Genomic DNA, 18,030 nt, shown 5'->3' with positions numbered 1-18,030 from the left:
TTGGTCATGGTGTATGGTCTGATTTGCTAGAATCTTATTGAGGATTTTGGCATCATTTTGTTCATGAGGGATATTGACCTCTAATATTCTTTCTTTGTGTTGTCTTTATCTGGTTTTGATATTAGGGTGATGTTGGCTTCATAGAAGGAGCTTGGAAGTGTTCCTTCCTCTTGAATTTTTTGGAATGTCTGAGGAGTATAGGTTTTAGTCTTCCGTGAATGTTTAGTAAAACTCCCCTGTGAAGCCATCTGGCCCTGGGCTTTTGTTTGCCGGAAGCTTTTTGATGACTGCTTCAATTTCTTCCATAGTAATTGGCCTATTGGGCTGTTTAGATTCTTTTTGATTGAGTTTTGGAAGATTATATTTTTCTAAAAATATGTCCATTTCCTCCAGGTTGTCCAGTTTGTTGGAATAGAGTTGCTCATAGTATTTTTAATAATCATTTGTATTTTGGTGGGATCTGTTGTTATTTTACCTCTTTCGTTTCTGATTTTGTTTATTTGGGTCTTTTCTCTTTGCTTATTGGTGATCCTGGCTAGATGTTAATCAATCTTGTTTATCCTTTCAAAGAACCAACTCTTGGTTTTGTTGATCTTTTGTATTGTTTCTTTGGTCTCTGTGTAATTTATCTCTGCTCTGATCTTTATTATTTCCTTCCTTCTGTTTACACTGGGCTTTTATTGTTGCTCTCTTTCTAATTCGATGGTTAGGTAGTTTATTACCATTGTTTCTTGATTTTTTCAGTAGACTTGTAGAGCTATGAACTTGCCTCTCAAGACTGCTTTTGCTGTGTCTCATAGATTTTGGATTGTTTTGTTTTCATTGTCATTTGTTGCCCTAATGTTTTTTATTTCTTACTTCATCTCTCTGGTAACCCAGTAATTGTTTAATAGCATGCTGTTTAGTCTCCATGTGTTTGATTTTTTGGATTGTTTTTATTGTAGTTGATTTCCAGTTTTATGCCACTGTGATCTGAGATGATGCTTGATATGATTTCTATCTTCTTGAATTTGAAGAGACTTTGCCTATGAGCCAACAGATTGTCTATCTTTGAAAATGACCCATGTGCATTTAAGAGGAATGTATAGTCTGTGGCTTTGGGGTGAAATGTTCTGAAGTTATCAATTAATTCCTTCTGTTCTAGTGAGTCATTTAGGATAGATGTTTTTTGCTGTTTTTGTTTTGTTTTGTTTTGTTTAGAGGATTTTTTCAATGGTGATAGTGGGGTATTAAAGTCTCCTACTATGATTGTATTGCTGTTAATCTCTACCTTGATATATTCTCAGAGAGTTTTTTTAAAAAATATATATATTTGGGTTCTCCTATATATGTTTAGCAATGTTATTTCTTCTTGTTGGATTGCTCCCTTTAGTATTATGTAGTGGCCTTCCTTATCTCTTATTATGTCCTTCACTTTGAGATCTAACTTGTCAGATATAAGTACTGCTATCCCAGCTTTTTTTTTTTTTTTTTTCCATTTGCCTGGAAAACCTTTTTCCATCCCTTTACCCTCAGTCTGTGTGCATCTTTTTTTCTGAGGTGCATTTCTGATAAACAGCAGATATATGTGTCTTGTTTTTTTGTTTGCTTGTTTGTTTGTTTGTTTTTAATCCAATCCATTACCCTATGTCATTTGATTGGGGCATTTAATTCATTTACATTTAAAGTTATTATTGATAGGTTCTTATTTGTTGCCATTTTCATTCTTTACCCCTGTGTTCCTTCTTCATTTCCTTTTTCTTTTTGTTTTTTTACAGCAGACCCTTTAGCATTTCTTGCATTGCTGGTTTGGTGGTAATAAATTCCCTTAGTTTTTTTGTCTGTGAAGCTCCTGATTATATCTTCAGTTTTGATTGATAGCCTTACTGGAGTATAGTATTCTTGAATTCAGACTCTTACTTTGCATGACTTTGTATATTGCATTCCATTCCCTTCTGGACTGATGAGTTTCTGTTGAGAAATCAGTTGCTAGTCTGATGGGGGTTCCTTTGTATGTAACTTTGTGTCTCTCTGGCCACTTTTAATATTCTTACTTTGTCATTGGTATTCACCAATTTAATTATGATGTGCCTTGGTGTCGGTCTTTTGGGGTTTATTTTGCTTGGGATTGTGTGAGCTTCTTGGATTTGTGTGGGTTTTTCTTCCCTATATCAGGGAAGTTTTCTATCATTATTTCATCAATCAGGTTTTATATTCCTTGCTCAGTTTACTCTCCTTCTGTATGCCCTATTATGCGGATGTTTTGTTCTGTGTTGTCCCAAAGCTCCCTCAGGTTTTCCTCCTGCTTTTTAATTTTTTTATTGATGCTGCTCTACTTGGGCATTTTTTCCCACCTTATCTTCTAGTTCACTGATGTGGTCCTCTGCTTCTTCTAGTCTATTCTTGATATTTTCTCTTGTGTTATTTACAGCAGTGATTTCATTTTTCATTTCTTCTTGGTTCTTCATTTCCTCTTGGTTCTTCACATATTGTCGAATTTGTCTTCCATTCTTTTTAGCCACCTTATGACAATTTCTCTGAATTCTTTCTCTGACAGGTTGCTTGCCTCTCTTTCATTTACTTCCTTTTCTGGTGATGCCTTCTTTTCTTTCATATCTCCCCATAGGCTGTTTCTTTGTCTCCCCATAGGCTGTCTTCTCTGGATATCTGGTTATGTAGTTCTCTCTTTCCTTTCTGTGGTGGAATGTAGAGCCCCCCTGAATTCGTGCATTTGCATCGATTGGCAACTGGTATTCTGGGGCTGGTAGCTGTTTGGTGGTTTCCACAGTTGTAGATTTTCAGGTTTCCGACAAGATCCACTTTCCCTTTCAAGATGCTGCAGTCTCTGCTTCTGAGCCTGCAGCTCCTGAAGGGGACCCATGAGCAGTGGGGTCTGTCTGGTCAGGGGAACCCCATCTAGCAGTCCCTCACCTTCTCCTGAGTTCAGCTGTCCCTCAACTCGCCAACAAACACTCCCAGTGTGACACTCAGCTGTTCTTTCTTTCTGCTCTGGGACAAGGCTTGGGACACATTTGTCTATTCCATCACCATTTTCCTCCCTGCAATGAAAACTTTTAATGTGTACTCTCAGCAACTTCCAAATGTGCAATATTGTATTATTGAGCATAGTCATCATTACATTACATCTGAAAGACTTATTTATTTTATAACTGGAAGGTTGTACTTTTCCTTTTTTTTATTTTATTTTTCAATCACCATTTATCCATTTTATGCCCTCTTCCACCTCCACCAGCCCCTACCCCCACAATCACCACACTTATGTCCATGGCCATGAGTTCTCTTTCTTTTTTGCTTAATCCTTCCATTCCATCCCCAACACCCACCATCACTACCAGAGCTTTCTGCCTGCTCTATATCTGTGAGTCTGTGTCTATTTTGCTTGGCAGTTCAGCTTGTTCATTAAATTCCACATATGAGTGAAACCATATGGTACTTATCTTTCTCTGACTAGCTTCTTTCACTTAGCATATTGTTCTCCACGTCCATCCATGTTGTTGCAAAAAGTAATATTTTCTTCCTTTTTATGGCAGAGCAGTATTCCATTGTGTAAGTATTCCAGCCTTTTTATCCATTCATTATCTACTGATGGACACTTGGGTTACTTTCAAGTCTTGACTATTGTAAATAATGCTTCAATGACTATTTTCAAATTAGTTTTTCAGGAAAGTTGTACTTTTTGACCCTCTTCACCCATTTCACCACTCCTCATCCTTGCAACCAATCTGTTCTCTGTATCTATGAGCTCGTTTTCTTTTTTAAATTTTACATATAAGTGTATCATATTGTATTTGTCTTTCTGTGTATGACTTACTAGTATTTAACTTAGCCTAATGCCTATAAGATCCATCCACTTTGTTTCAAATGGCAAGATTTCCCCTTTTATGGTTGAATAATATAATATTCCAGAGTGTGTGTGTGTGTGTGTGTGTGTGTGTGTGTGTGTGTGTGTGTCTTGACCATTGTAAATAATGGTGCAATGGGCATGGAGGTGCATATATCTTTTCAAATTTATGTTTTCACTTTTTTTGAAAAAAAAAAAGTGAAATTTACTGGGTGATATGATAGTTCTATTTTGAATTTTTGATGCTCCTCCATACTGTTTTCTATTGTGGTTGCACCAACTTACATTCCCACCAATAGTGCACAAGGATTTCTTTTTCTTCGTTTTTTTTGTTTTTGTTTTGTTAATCCTCACCTGAGGATAATTTTCCATTCATTTTTAGAGAGAATGGAAGGAAGAGGGAGAAACACAGAGAGAAAAACATCAAGGTGAAAGAGACACATCAATTAGTTGCCTCCTTCACACGCCCCCATCAGAGCCGAAGATCAGGAGCCTGCAATCAAGGTTCATGCCCTTGACCTGCACTGAGGCATATGCCCTTGACTGGAATCGAACCTGAGACCCATCAGTCTAAGAGCCAGTGCTCTATCCACTGAGCCAAACTGGCTAGGGCTGTTGTCTTTTTTATAATAGCCATTCTACATGCATGGGGTGATATCTCATTGAGGTTGTTATTTGCATGACATAATTTCTGTGAATGTACTATGTATCAGGTACAGAGGCAAGCATTAGAGATATAGTACTGTATCAGTCAGACACTGTCTATCTACCTTCAGAAAACTAACAGTCTGTCTAGAACTACAGACATGGAAACAAAGCATTGTGTCCATGTGTCACCAATGCTTTCAAAGAAGAGGGGTATATCTAGAATAGCACTTCCCAAAAAGTTTCTTTTTTTTTTTTTTTTACCACATAACAAATATATATGACCTCTTGGAATAAATTAATAAGAAAGTACCCTTCCAGGGAATTTTGGCCACCCCAAGGGCAGAAGACATCAATATCTCAGGCACACTTTCAATCTCTAGAGTTCTCTGATTTAGAATGTCAAGCTATTGCCCATGATATTGCTGTTGCCATCACCCCATTTTGTCTGCAGGCTGGTGGTCACAGAAGGAACACTGCTGCAGGTGCATACACATTGTTATTTGCTAGAAATTGGTAAGAGTCTATCTTGCCTCTTCAGCATTAGGCTCAGACTAGAGGTTCCAAGGAAGCCTTCCCAGGTAACTGAAGTCTGAAAAGCTCTCTGTCTTTGCCAAATTTGCACATACTTAAGTCTTCAGCTCACAGTTCAGCTTCTAATTTACCCCCTTATTCTAATACAGCAGATACTCAAATAATGTTATTTGGTTCAATGTTGTTTCATTTGATGCCCTTTCATTACAACATTCATAAGATGCCGTAGAACTCATTTATATCAATGAGCCTATGATAAAATTGGTTTCCTTATCCATCCTTTTATCTAAAGTTACAGAACTAATCAATGACATTGAGGACTCATTATATTGTGTGCTGATAGCAATATAAGACCTTTCTTTTTTCTCCCCTATTGCACTTAGCAATACTAAACAAGAAAAAGTCCAGAAGTAAAACAAAAAATAAAACCTTATTGGAACATGTGAGGACCTTAAAACAGAAATGGATTTACTGTAGAAAAAAAAAAGCCCAGTGCAAAATCCACCTTTAATAACATTTAAAAAAGAAAGTCAAACATTATAAGAGAATGAAATTATACAGCCTTCCTCCTGGAGACAGGATGCAGAATCCTCACAGCTCCAGGTCAGTTTGGAGTTTTTCTTCTCTGCGCAAAACTGAAGGCCCACCAAGATACCCTACAACACTAAAAAATGGGGTAGAGAGAGCTATTGCTTATAACATAAGCAAAAGGGAAGAATTCACTGGCAAAGAGAACCCAAGGGGCCTCTTGCAGAGATAACAAAGACTCCAGATGAAATGAAACAGAAGACTCTGTATCCTTCCCTTCACTTGAATTCACTTAGAAAGGTTATAATTCTTTCACCATCATGAATCTTGATGGCCAATGAAATGCAGATTTGGATTTAAAATGATGTGCCTTAGATAAACCTGGGGATCAAATCTAACAGATTTTAACTCATTTCTCTGCATTTCTCCCCGAGATAGTTCATACTTTAGTCACCATCTGGGTAGGAAGATGTCCCGAGTTTCCTCTGGCCCTGTCTTGGGGAGCTATATTACTACTTTCCTATTTGAATGTGTGCTATTCACCATCCCAAATTGAACGTGGCCATTGGAATGCCCTATTCTAAGGAATGTTGAAAATGAAGCTAAGGTAGATCTAATGGCCATAAAAAAGAAAATAGCCCTAGCTGCTTTGGCTCAGTGGATAGAGTGTCAGCCTGCGGACTAAAAAGTCCCAGGTTTTATTCTGGTCAGGGGTACATACCTTGGTTGCAGGCTTCTCCTGGGGCCCTGGTCGGGGAAAATGCAGGAGGCAACCAATTGATGTGTTTCTCTCATGTCGATATTTCTGTCTTCCCCACTCTCTTCCACTCTCTCTAAAAATCAATGGGAAAATATCCTCTGATGAGGACTTAAAAAAGAAAATATATGTGGACATGCCTGTAATATATATGCATGTATATGTATATCTGATTCCGATCTTCTTATAACATACGGGCTAGAAAAGAGCTAGGCACAGGAACAAATATCTGACTTCAAAATAATTGTTTTCAGATTTCTGCTGCAAAAGTCACTATGGAGAGACAAGTAAGTGAATCAATACATTCTGCCTTCTTTTTCCTTTTCCTTTGATTTTTTACTGCCCCAAGACAAAAACACAAATTAGGTAAAGTTGATATTTATCACTTCCAAGTGACCCATCATAGGAAGCAGTGCCCATTTCTGATACTTGTAGTGTCTTTCAAGAAATGTCCTGGATCTATACTTTTTTTCAGATTCTGTAAGGTTTTCAAGTGTTGATGGAAATAGCTTATCTACCAAAGCAAAAGAAAATTTGATTCTATGCTAACAGTAATTTTAGGGAGCCAACAGTTAACTAGAAGCCTTCCCTGATAATCTGTGAAGACTGTCTTTTCTTCTGGAATTATCTTATGATTTAATCCTGAAGAGAGGTGCTTATAAAGAAATTTACAGATGGAGCAGGGAAGCCATTGTTGGCCAGTGAGAGAGAATGAGACATGAGTATTGGTTTTCATTTGTTTTGTGTGTGTGTGTGTGTGTGTGTGTGTGTGTGTGTGCGTATTTTAAGTATATTTTATTGATTTTTTACAGAGAGGAAGGGAGAGGGATAGCGAGCTAGAAACATCAATGAGAAACATGGACCAGCCACCTCCTGCACACCCCCCACTGGGGATGTGCTCACAACCAATGCACATGCCCTTGACCAGAATCGAACCTGGGGCCCTTCAGTGTGCAGACAGACGCTCTATCCACTGAGCCAAGCAGGTTTCAGCTTGTTTTGGTTTTTGTTGTTGATGCTAATCTTCCTACATGATTCCTAAAGGCAGCCAGGGTGAAGAACCACTTGGGAGAATGAACTTGGCATACTGGAGAATGCAGAAATGAAATAGAATGGAAGGTTCCTGATAGAGAGATGAGGTAAGTAGAAAGCTCTTTTGATTCTGGAACTTGAATACCAAACTAACATATTGATTAGAATACAAATAGTATCAACAAGGTGTTATATTAGGAAGGTAAGTTTGGCAGGTTTATATACAAGATGGAATATACGGGTGGGGATGGAAAAAAATACTTGCCAAGAAACTAGTTGGGAGGTTGGTATAGTTCTTGGTAAAAAGGGGTTAGGTTCTAATCTAGGGTGGTAATAGAGGGGAGAGTAAGAGATGACTTTTTGGTACATCGAGATGTCATGTCTCAAAAACTAAGCCCAAATGAGACTACAAATGCGTGTAAACATTGAAATATACTGATCTACATTCAGGTATTTTAAGTTCAAACAAGTTTTCTGGACCTCTTATTTCATAGCCACCTACATGTGCTTCCTCTAGTCAGACCCACAAAGATGCTCCCCATTAGATGATCTTTAAGGCTCTTCTGAACATGTAAACACACTTGTTCTAAAGCACACATGTCAAGCACAAGGCCCGCGGGCCAAATCCAGCCCACCAGGCCTTGCAATGTGGCCCACACCGTGCTGTCATCACTGCACTCCGCTGCGTTCCATCACAATGACACGTGGTGACATAGGAGGCTTGTGATCTCGCTGGCCGCCTCGCCGGCCGCCGTACTTGCTATCTATTACGCATGCGCATAGATAACAAGTCACGCGAGATTCAGGAGGCGTGACCTATAGTCCAGCATCCGATGTGGTTGTGCGGGTGGCAGAGCAGAGGACAGAGTGAGTGTGCGGGCATAAAAAATACACAGCAGAAGCTGCCAGTTCCTGGCATAAAGTGCAGGCATAAAAATCGCAACAGAATCTGCTATCTGTACCCAGCCAGGCATTTATTGACTGACTTTTTTTTTCTCCACTCCATCTGCCAAATCAAGCTATCCCTGTGCAGTTTTCAACTTTTTCCTTCTAACGCAGATTTCCAATAAACTACATCTTTTACTGCCAATATTGATCCCAAAATGTCCAGGAAAAGAAAAGTTGATGGTGAAGGCAGACAATTTAATGACAAATGGGAAAATGAATACATGTTTGTGCTTAGAGAGGGCAAACCAGTGTGTATATTGTGTTATGAGACAGTGTTGGTGATGAAAGAGTACAATATACATCATCATTTTGACACCAAACATAATGTTAAGTATGGCAAATATACTTTGGAAGAAAAGCATAAAATTTTTAAAGAACTAAAAGGCAAACTACAATCACAGCAGCAAATGTTTACAAAGGCTACAGCGAAAAATGATGCTGCAGTGAAAGCAAGCTTTATAGTGGCTGAAGAAATTGCCCGTACTTCAAGGTGTTTTTCAGAGGGTGCCTTTTTGAAGCAATGCATGCTAAAAGTGTGTGAGCAAGTATGCCCAGACCAGATACAGAGTTTTCAAAATGTCAGTTTGTCAAGAAACACCATTGCAGATAGAGTTCAAGAACTCTCAGGAAATCTATCATTACAGCTGGCCGAACAGGCATGCAGTTATCTCGCTTTTTCACTTGCTATGGATGAAAGCACAGACAGCACTGATACAGCGCAGCTGTCCATCTTTATACGTGCTACGAAGACCGACCTCTCTGTCACTGAGGAACTTTTGGATGTAGGTGCCATGCATGGGACGACGACTGGTAGAGATATATTTGAGGCTGTGGAGAAATCTATAAATAATTTTAAATTACCCTGGGAAAAGTTGGTGGGGCTAACTACCGATGGCGCACCTTCAATGTGCAGAGAAAAGAAAGGCTTGGTTGGACTAATGAAGGAAAGAATGCAAAAAAGTCACTGCCACACACCCTTGATTACTTATCATTGCATTATCCACCAAGAGGCTATGTGTGGAAAAGTTCTGGACATGAATGACATAATGACCACAGTCATTAAAACTATTAACTTTATACGGGCACGTGGCCTGAATCATCGCCAGTTCCAGTAGTTTTTACAGGAGGTGGGTGCAGAGCATGGAGACGTGCCATACCACACAGAAGTAAGATGGCTGAGCAAGAGCGCGGTCCTCAAAAGATTTTTTGAGCTCAGAGAACAAATTGCTCTTTTCATGGAAAGTAAAGGAAAGCCCTTGCCTGAACTGTCGGATCCCCCCTGGCTATGTGATTTTGCTATGATGTGTGACATATGCGAGCATCTCGCCCAACTGAATCTGAAGCTGCAGGGACGCAAACAAGTCATCACAAAGATGTCTGACATGATCACAGCATTCCAGCGTAAACTTCAACTATGGAAGTCCCAACTGGAACAGGACAATCTTGCCCACTTTCCCGTTTGTTTGAGTATCTCAACCACTATTTCTGGTACTTTTCCTTGCAGTTGGCTGGCTACCAAAGTTAGCCGTTTACTAAGTGAATTTGAGCGGCGCTTCTCTGACTTTAGAACACAGCACTCAGGCTTTGACATCTTTGCCAATCCTTTTACAGTTGATGTCAACAATGTGCCCCATCACCTTCAGATGGAGATAATCGGGCTTCAGTCTGACAGTGGCCTGAAATCAAGGTTTCAGGATGTTGAAATTGAGGACTTCTACCCTCTACTGCCCCCTGACTCAATGCCAGAGCTCCGACTTCATGCTGCCCGTATTCTATCCATGTTCGGGAGAACCTATCTTTGTGAACAGATGTTTTCAATAATGAATCTGAACAAAAACAAGCACAGATCACGCATTACCGATGACAACCTCCATGCTGTTTTGCAGGTTGCTACAGCCCAAGAAATAAAACCGAACATTGACTCATTGATCCGGGGAAAACGGTGTCAGACATCTAGCCAGAAAACAAAACAATGAGCATTTTAGGTACATTCCAATATTACTGTTTTGCTTGATACCAATATTACTGTTTTGCTTGATAGCATGTGAGTTGGTTAACAGCACTGTTAAGGAAAAGATTGTTCCACTCATTTTAAATTCACATTTCTGGTTAACATTGTCAGTTTATGACTGTTCAGTAAACCATTCGGCCCGCGATTTAGGCTGGATTTTAGATTTTGGCCCCTTCTCTGATTGAGTTCGACACCCCTATTCTAAAGAGTGGTTAGAGGATTAGCATATGCTAGACAGAATGATAAACCTAATTGTTTCATCTTCTTCTCCTTCAACACACCCAAATACCCCCATTTTTCAGTTTCTCCTCTATAGCATCCATCTTATTTGTCCAGGCCAGACATATCTGACCCTACCCAGGATGCTGTTATATATAAGATATAGAGCATTTCCAGCATGCCAGAAGGTTCCTGCATATCCCACTCCAGGCAATAACACCAGTCTCTTCAAATAAAACTGTTTTCTGCATTCTATCACCATAGATATCTTGTCTGTTCTTGAACTTCATATACATGGAATCATAATGTACTCTTGTGACTAGCTTATTTTATATGACATAATTATCTGTGAAATTTACCCATGTTTTTGCATGTAGCTAGAGTTAATTTTTTATTTGCTTTGTAGCAGTATTTCTTCTTGTGGATATAACACAACTTCTTCTATGGCTGTTTTAGTTGTTTCTAATTTGGATCAGTATTAGTAGTGCTGCTACAATTCTTATATGTGGCAGAAGAACAGCAGGTCCTTGAATAGCATAGTTTCATTTAATATTTAATTAAATGAAGTGGGATGGCTAGGTCACTGATTAAATGTAAATTTAATTTTTTATTAATAATAGTGAGACAGGTTTCAAAAAATGGCTGTATCAATTTCCACACTCTCCAGTAATGTATGAGAATTTACATGCTTTATTCCACATTGTCACCATCACTTAATATTGTCAGGTGTTTGGTTTTTTTTAAGTTCATCTATTTTAATGAGTAGCTAAGCACCTCTTAATATAATATTTTAGATACACACTTCATAATATATAATAAAGAAACCTTGGGGGGCCGATCAGCATGGCTCAGTGGTTGAGCATCAACCTATGAACCAGGAGATCACAGTTCTATTCCTGATCAGGGCACATGCCCTGGTTGCAGGCTCAATCCTGAGTGAGGGATATGCAGAAGGCAGCTGATCAATAATTCTCTCACATCATTGATGTTTCTATCTCTCTTCCTCTCTCTTCTGCTCTGAAGTCAATAAAAATATTTTTTAAAAAGAAACCTCCTGGGTAAAAAAATAAAAGAGCTCCAGACGAAAGAAAACTCACTAAAACTATACTAAGTAATTTTTTAAAAGGTGTAAACCCACAAGGACAGAAGAAATAGAAATGAAAACAGTAATAATTTTTGGAAGCCAGATACTGGTGTAAAGTCAAATCTTTATACAATCCTAAATGGGCAGTGAGAAAAAAGAGAAACATTTATATTGCGTGTAATGTCTAAAGGGCTCTGAAAATGCCAGGACCAGGTACTTCTACAAGTGGAAGCAAAGGGGCTAAAGCGAGAGAAAAGACTGATTGAAAGCTAATGTTTTGGGCTGTTTGCATCACCCCAATATTAGTATGTTGAAGTTTATTTTAAAATGTTTTTGTTGATTTTGGAAAGGAAAGGAAAAGGATAGAAACATCAATGATGAGGGAGAATCATTAAACAGCTGCCTCCTGCACATCCCACACTTGGGATCGAGCATGCAACCCAGGCATGGGCCCTGACCAGGAATCAAACTCTGACCTCCTGGTTCATAGACTGATGCTCAACCAATGAGCCATGCTGGCCTTAGGTTGAAGTTTTAATTCCCAATGTGATTAGAAAATGGGGTCTTTGGGAGGTGATGAGGTTAGTGCCCTTATAAGAGACACAAGACTTTGCTCTCTTTGCTCTTTGCTGTGATATACAGCAAGAGATTGTCTATCTGTAAACTAGGAAGGGGCTCCCACCAAGAATCTGACAATACTAACACCCTTGTTTCAGACTTAGTGCTTCCAGAACTGTGAGAGATAAATGATGTTTAAGCCATACCATGTATAGTATTCTGTTATAGCGGGGTGAAGACTGAAGCAGCTATTTAAAAAAAATACAGATCCATCAACAACTTCCCTCAATCATACTGCCCATTTCTCACCCCAGCAGAAAATTGAAGGAAAATTGAGGGGACATTGGCAACAGGACAGAAAACATGGCAATGAAGCAATTGTAGGCATGATGAATACAGAAGCAACTCGCTCCCCAGCCTTTTTTTATTTGGCATATGATTCCCCAGAATACTGGTAGTTCAAAATCCACCCTCCATACAAGAGATTGGAAGAAACTTCTCACAGGAGAATCCAATCAGCCCTAGAGAGAAATTCTAAAGATACTGATGTGGGATTTGCAAAATGGCTCAGACAAAATCACCTTACACTGTAAAGTTCTTAACAGCTCCACACACACTTAGACCTTCCAGTTAGCTTTCCAGTACTTTCTTCTAATAAACAAGCAGGCAAGGATTATCAATTACTTTCATAGAACAGAGAAAAAAAAGTAATAAAGAAAAAAAGCTAAATTAGAATAAATTTGCTCTGCATAGTAAAGGGGAAAAAAGTTTTTAAAGATACCATGAAGCAAGAATTGAGAAAAGAATATTTAGAACAACAAATCACAGCTCTTAAAAATTATAAACATGATAGCAGAAATGAAAAATTAAAAAGAGCTAAAATATCCAGTAGATGAAATCTCCCAGAAATAATTTTTTAAAGATGAAAAGTAGGAACAAAAACATAAAAACAATTAAGGATCTACCCAGGTGACTCATCATTTGTACATCAGAAGTCCAAAAGAGAGAGAAAATAGAGGGGGAAAATCAACTAAATTTAAGAAAACTTATCAGAACAGGTGTACATGTGAGTTTATGGACTGAAATGGCCTAGTACCGTGGTTGGCAAACTGCATCTTGTGAGCCACATGTGGCTCTTTAGCCCCTTGAGTATGGCTCTTCCACAAAATGCCATGGCCTAGGCAAGTCTATTTTGAAGAATTGGCGTTAGAAGAAGTTTCAGTTTAAAAAATTTGGCTCTCAAAAGAAATTTCAATCTTTGTACTGTTGATATTTGGCTTTGTTGAGTTTGCTAACCACTGGCCTAGTACAATGAATGGAAACATACCCACACCAAAACACATGATCTTGAGATTTTAGAGCACAGAAATTTTATGAGCTTCTACAGGGGAAAACAAGTCACATAGAAGGGATGGGAGAAATTGGAAAGGCTTCGAATTGCCAAAATTAACCCTGGTAGTTTAATGTCAATGGAGGGAACACTTTCAATCTAGAATTGTACATCCAACCAAATTATCAATTAAGGTCTGAAATGCAACTTCCATATATCCATTTTCAGTAAGCTACTACAAGATGTACTGCATCAAAGAGGAAATAATACAAGTAAGAAAAATATATGGGATACCTGAAATAAGAGGTCCAACACAAGATAAAGGTGAAGAGAACTCTTAGGATGAAGATGAAGGTAGATCCTAAGAAATGGCCCCATACCAGATAAAGGAGGATGAATGATCTAGATTGATGTAGGTCAGATGGTTCTAGGACAGATTTCTTCCATAAAATGAAATTGTTAGAATTCTTATTATCTGCATATCTTGAGAGAGAACAATTGGTGGAGAGTTTGAGGTTGAATTATCAGTGACAAGTACATAGAAAGCAAAGCAAATGAAAGAGTGAGTATTAAATAAGTACAGAAAAATAAAGTTAATCCATTTTCCTACTACACGTTTCAGCTCTGTGTAGCATAATTATCATTTAAACACTTATTTACCCAAGTACACATATATATTGGGAGAATAGGAAGTGTTCTTCAGTATAGTAAGAGGTCAATAAATCATGACAAAGTTGAGAAGCAGCAACACAACCACCACATTATTTAGATACAAGACAATAAATATCCAAATAATCCACTAAAAGTTTAAAGTGGTTGCTTCTGAGGTAAAGTAATTTTAAAAAAATGAGACCAGGGGATAGCTTTCTTTAATAAACTTTGTAGAGTAGCTTATTTTAACCTAACCTTTCCAAACCGTGTCTTACAAAGTCTGTAGAGCTGTGCTATTCAACATGGAATGAAATTTAAAATTCAGTTCCTCAGTCACATTAATATTTCAAATGCTCAATAGCTACATGTGGCTAGTAGTTACTGTGATGAATAGCTCAGACACAGAAGAGTTCCATCTTCACAGAAAGTTCTATTTGATAGCATTATTTTGTGGGGCTTTGAACCAATTTGGATCATGATCAGCACTTAAACAAAGTAAGTCAGTGAGCATCACATTGTTTTTTTCACATAAACATTGTTATATCATTTGATATACATTGTTATATCATTTGATATACATATAAGCATTTGTGCACAGCAATGTGAATCACAGTAAAAAAGTTTGAAAGAACTGCTTTCAATGATCTGTACAGAACCCTGTTGTTTTTTTTGTTTTTGTTTTTTTTTAAGAGAGAACATAAGAATTACAGAGACTCCTTATATTATTAGATTCCCCACTTCTTGTGATGGCAATATTCATAGCCTCATATCCCTACAGGAAACTTGAGATCTGCAGCATCATTTAAAAAAACAAGAGAACAAACAAAATATAGGGACAGCAAAATTACACAAAAGCTATTTGTGGGGAACATGTCCCAAGAAATCAGAAACACCAATCAGAAAGGTTATACAGACCCCTATGTGCATGCAGCACAATTTTCAATAGCTAAGATTTGGAAACAACCAAGTGCCTATGCAGATAAATGGATTAAAAAACTGTGGCACATTGCCGAAACCGGTTTGGCTCAGTGGATAGAGTGGACTAAAGGGTCTCATGTTCGATTCTGGTCAAGGCATGTGCCTTGGTTGTGGGCACGTCCCCAATGGGGGTGTGCAGGAGGCAGCTGATCAGTGTCTCTCTATCATTGATGTTTCTAGCTCTCTATCCCTCTACCTTCCTCTCTGTAAAAAATCAATAAAAATATATATTAAAAATAAACCTGTGGCACATCTACACAATGGAATACTACTCTTCTGTAAAAAATAATTTTTACCATTAGCATAAGCATGGATGGACCTAGAAAGCATTATGCTAAGCGAAATCAGCCAGTTGGAGAAAGATAAATACCACATGATCTCACTCATTTGTGTAATATAGTGAACAACATAAACTGATGAACAAAAATAGATCCAGAGACAGAGAAGCATCGAACAGACCATGGAATTTCAGTGGGAAGGTAGGGGAGGGGGGCAGATAAGAGATCAACCAAAGGACTTATATGCATGCATATAAACATAACCAATGGACACTGACACTAAGGAGGTGAGGGTATGTGCTGGGGAGTGCAGGTGGCCAGGGAGAGGTCAAGGGGGCAAAGGAGACATATGTAATATTTACTATATGTAATACTTTAAACAATGAATAATTTTAAAAAAACATAAAAAAGCTAGTTGTGATGGACTTCATAGACTATTACATTCCTTACATCTTCTGTCATTCAACTTTCCCTTTTTGCCAAAAAAAAAAATATTTTTTTTGAAGTCCAGTCTTTTTTTTTTTTAAATAAAAGAGAAGAAGAAACTAAGGTTAAGGGAGTGAGAGGGTGTTATGAGATTTGTCCATGGTTGCAAAGCTAGTGAAAGAATGAGCCCAGGTCTCCTACCTCTGAAACCAGAACTCTTTCTACAAAGTCTTCAGCAAGAGGCAATTAATCCCTTAAGGCCCTGAGTATGCTAGCAATACATTAAACAACGTAACTGATGAATACTGTCTAAATACAATAATGATGATAATGGTGATAGTCAACATAAGTTTACTATGCTTTAAACACTTTATATGAGTTGACTCATGTTACCTAACAACCACCCTATGAGCTAGATCCTATATATTACCAGTCATCCCCACTTTTCTAGATGAAGAAATGCAGCTGAGGAATGTAAGTCAGTTGCCCAACCAAAGTCACAAAGCTAGTGAATGGCAAAGCTAGGAAATAGACTGAGGAAGTCTGGTTCCTGAGCGCTAACACTTTTTTATAAAAAACTCATAATATAATCAGATAAATTAATTTCTCCATAAATTTTAGACTAAATATAAGTTATCATTTATTAGCACCTACTAATAATTCACACAACATCACTATGTTTTGTCTCACAATATGTGTTAAAGGGTTCTACTGCTTCAAAGTAACAGCTTTGGGTTCAAATACTACAAACTGGAGTATGTGTGGATCTTATACAAACCAGGTTGACTGCTCAATACAATTCCATAAACTTAAAGATGAGTACTTTAAATATATGTATTTAAAAGTTTGGCCAATACAGGCCTGCGTCGGGTGCAGCCAGGCCCGGAGCAGCAGCTGCCAGGCTGGGAGCGGCCAGGCCCGGAGCAGCTGGGTCTGGTGCGGCCAGGCCCGAAGCAGCGGTTGCCAGGCTGGGAGCGGCCAGGCCCGGAGCAGCGGCTGCCAGGCTGGGAGCGGCCAGGCCCGGAGCAGCGGCTGCCAGGCTGGGAGCGGCCAGGCCCGGAGCAGCCGGGTCTGGTGTGGCCAGGCCCAGAGCAGCAGCTGCCAGGCTGGGAGTGGCCGGCCAGGCCCGGAGCAGCCAGGTCTGGTGCGGCCAGGCCCGGAGCAGCGGTTGCCAGGCTGGGAGCAGCCAGGCCCGGAGCAGCGGCTGCCAGGCTGGGAGCGGCCAGGCCCGGAGCAGCCGGGTCGGGTGCGGCCAGGCCTGGAGCAGCAGCTGCCAGGCTGGGAGCGGCCAAGTCCGGAGCAGCCGGGTCTGGTGCGGCCAAGCCCGGGGCAGCAGCTGCCAGGCTGGGAGCGGCCAGGCCTGGAGCAGCAGCTGCCAGGCTGGGAGCAGCCAGGCCCAGAGCAGCGGCTGCCAGGCTGGGAGCAGCCAGGCCCGGAGCAGCCAGGTCTGGTGCGGCCAGGCCCGGAGCAGCGGCTGCCAGGCTGGGAGCGGCCAGGCCCGGAGCAGCCGGGTCGGGTGCGGCCAGGCCTGGAGCAGCGGCTGCCAGGCTGGGAGTGGCTAGGTCCGGAGCAGCCAGGTCTGGTGCGGCCAAGCCCGGAGCAGCAGCTGCCAGGCTGGGAGCGGCCAGGCCCGGAGCAGCCAGGTCTGGTGCGGCCAGGCCCAAAGCAGCGGTTGCCAGGCTGGGAGCAGCCAGGCCCGGAGCAGCCAGGTCTGGTGCGGCCAGGCCCGGAGCAGTGGCTGCCAGGCTGGGAGCGGCCAGGCCCGGAGCAGCGGCTGCCAGGCTGGGAGCGGCCAGGCCCGGAGCAGCCGGGTCGGGTGCGGCCAGGCCCAGAGCAGTGGCTGCCAGGCTGGGAGCGGCCAGGCCCGGAGCGGCCGGGTCTGGTACGGCCAGGCCCGGAGCAGCAGCAGCCAGGTCCAGAGCAACTAGGTCGGGAGCGGCGGTGACCAGACCCAGAGCAGCTGGTTGTGGAACGAACCAGAGCAACAGAGCCCAGGCCCGGAGCAGCCATGCCCGGAACAGCTCGCTCCTCGCCTGCCCCTGCCCCATGGCTGCCTCTCAGACATGGCTGGAAACTTTTGTGGGAACTTGAGGGTCTGCTGAATCAAGTGATGAAGGCTTAGATCTGGATGTGTTGAGTTAGTATAGGGCCGGGGTGTTGATCTGTGTTGATCTGTGAGTGCCTTGGGTGGGGCCTGGATGAGGCTGGTT

General features: G+C 40.6%; 1 long non-coding RNA gene across 1 annotated transcript; it reads right to left on the bottom strand.

Moving 5' to 3' along the window:
- Positions 1-2,369: 2,369 nt before the first annotated feature.
- LOC118728144 lies at positions 2,370-16,670 on the bottom strand. Its single transcript, XR_004990808.1, has 3 exons — positions 16,533-16,670; positions 10,151-10,153; positions 2,370-2,381 (listed from the first exon to the last, which is right to left on the bottom strand). It is a non-coding gene; the product is annotated as an uncharacterized LOC118728144 (long non-coding RNA).
- Positions 16,671-18,030: the final 1,360 nt, after the last annotated feature.

This window comes from Pipistrellus kuhlii, unplaced genomic scaffold (genome assembly GCF_014108245.1).
Source record: "Pipistrellus kuhlii isolate mPipKuh1 unplaced genomic scaffold, mPipKuh1.p scaffold_m20_p_29, whole genome shotgun sequence".
NCBI classification, from domain to species: Eukaryota; Metazoa; Chordata; class Mammalia; order Chiroptera; family Vespertilionidae; genus Pipistrellus; species Pipistrellus kuhlii.
Note: the sequence above shows the minus strand (reverse complement) of the source record. Positions and strands in the feature narration are given on the sequence as shown.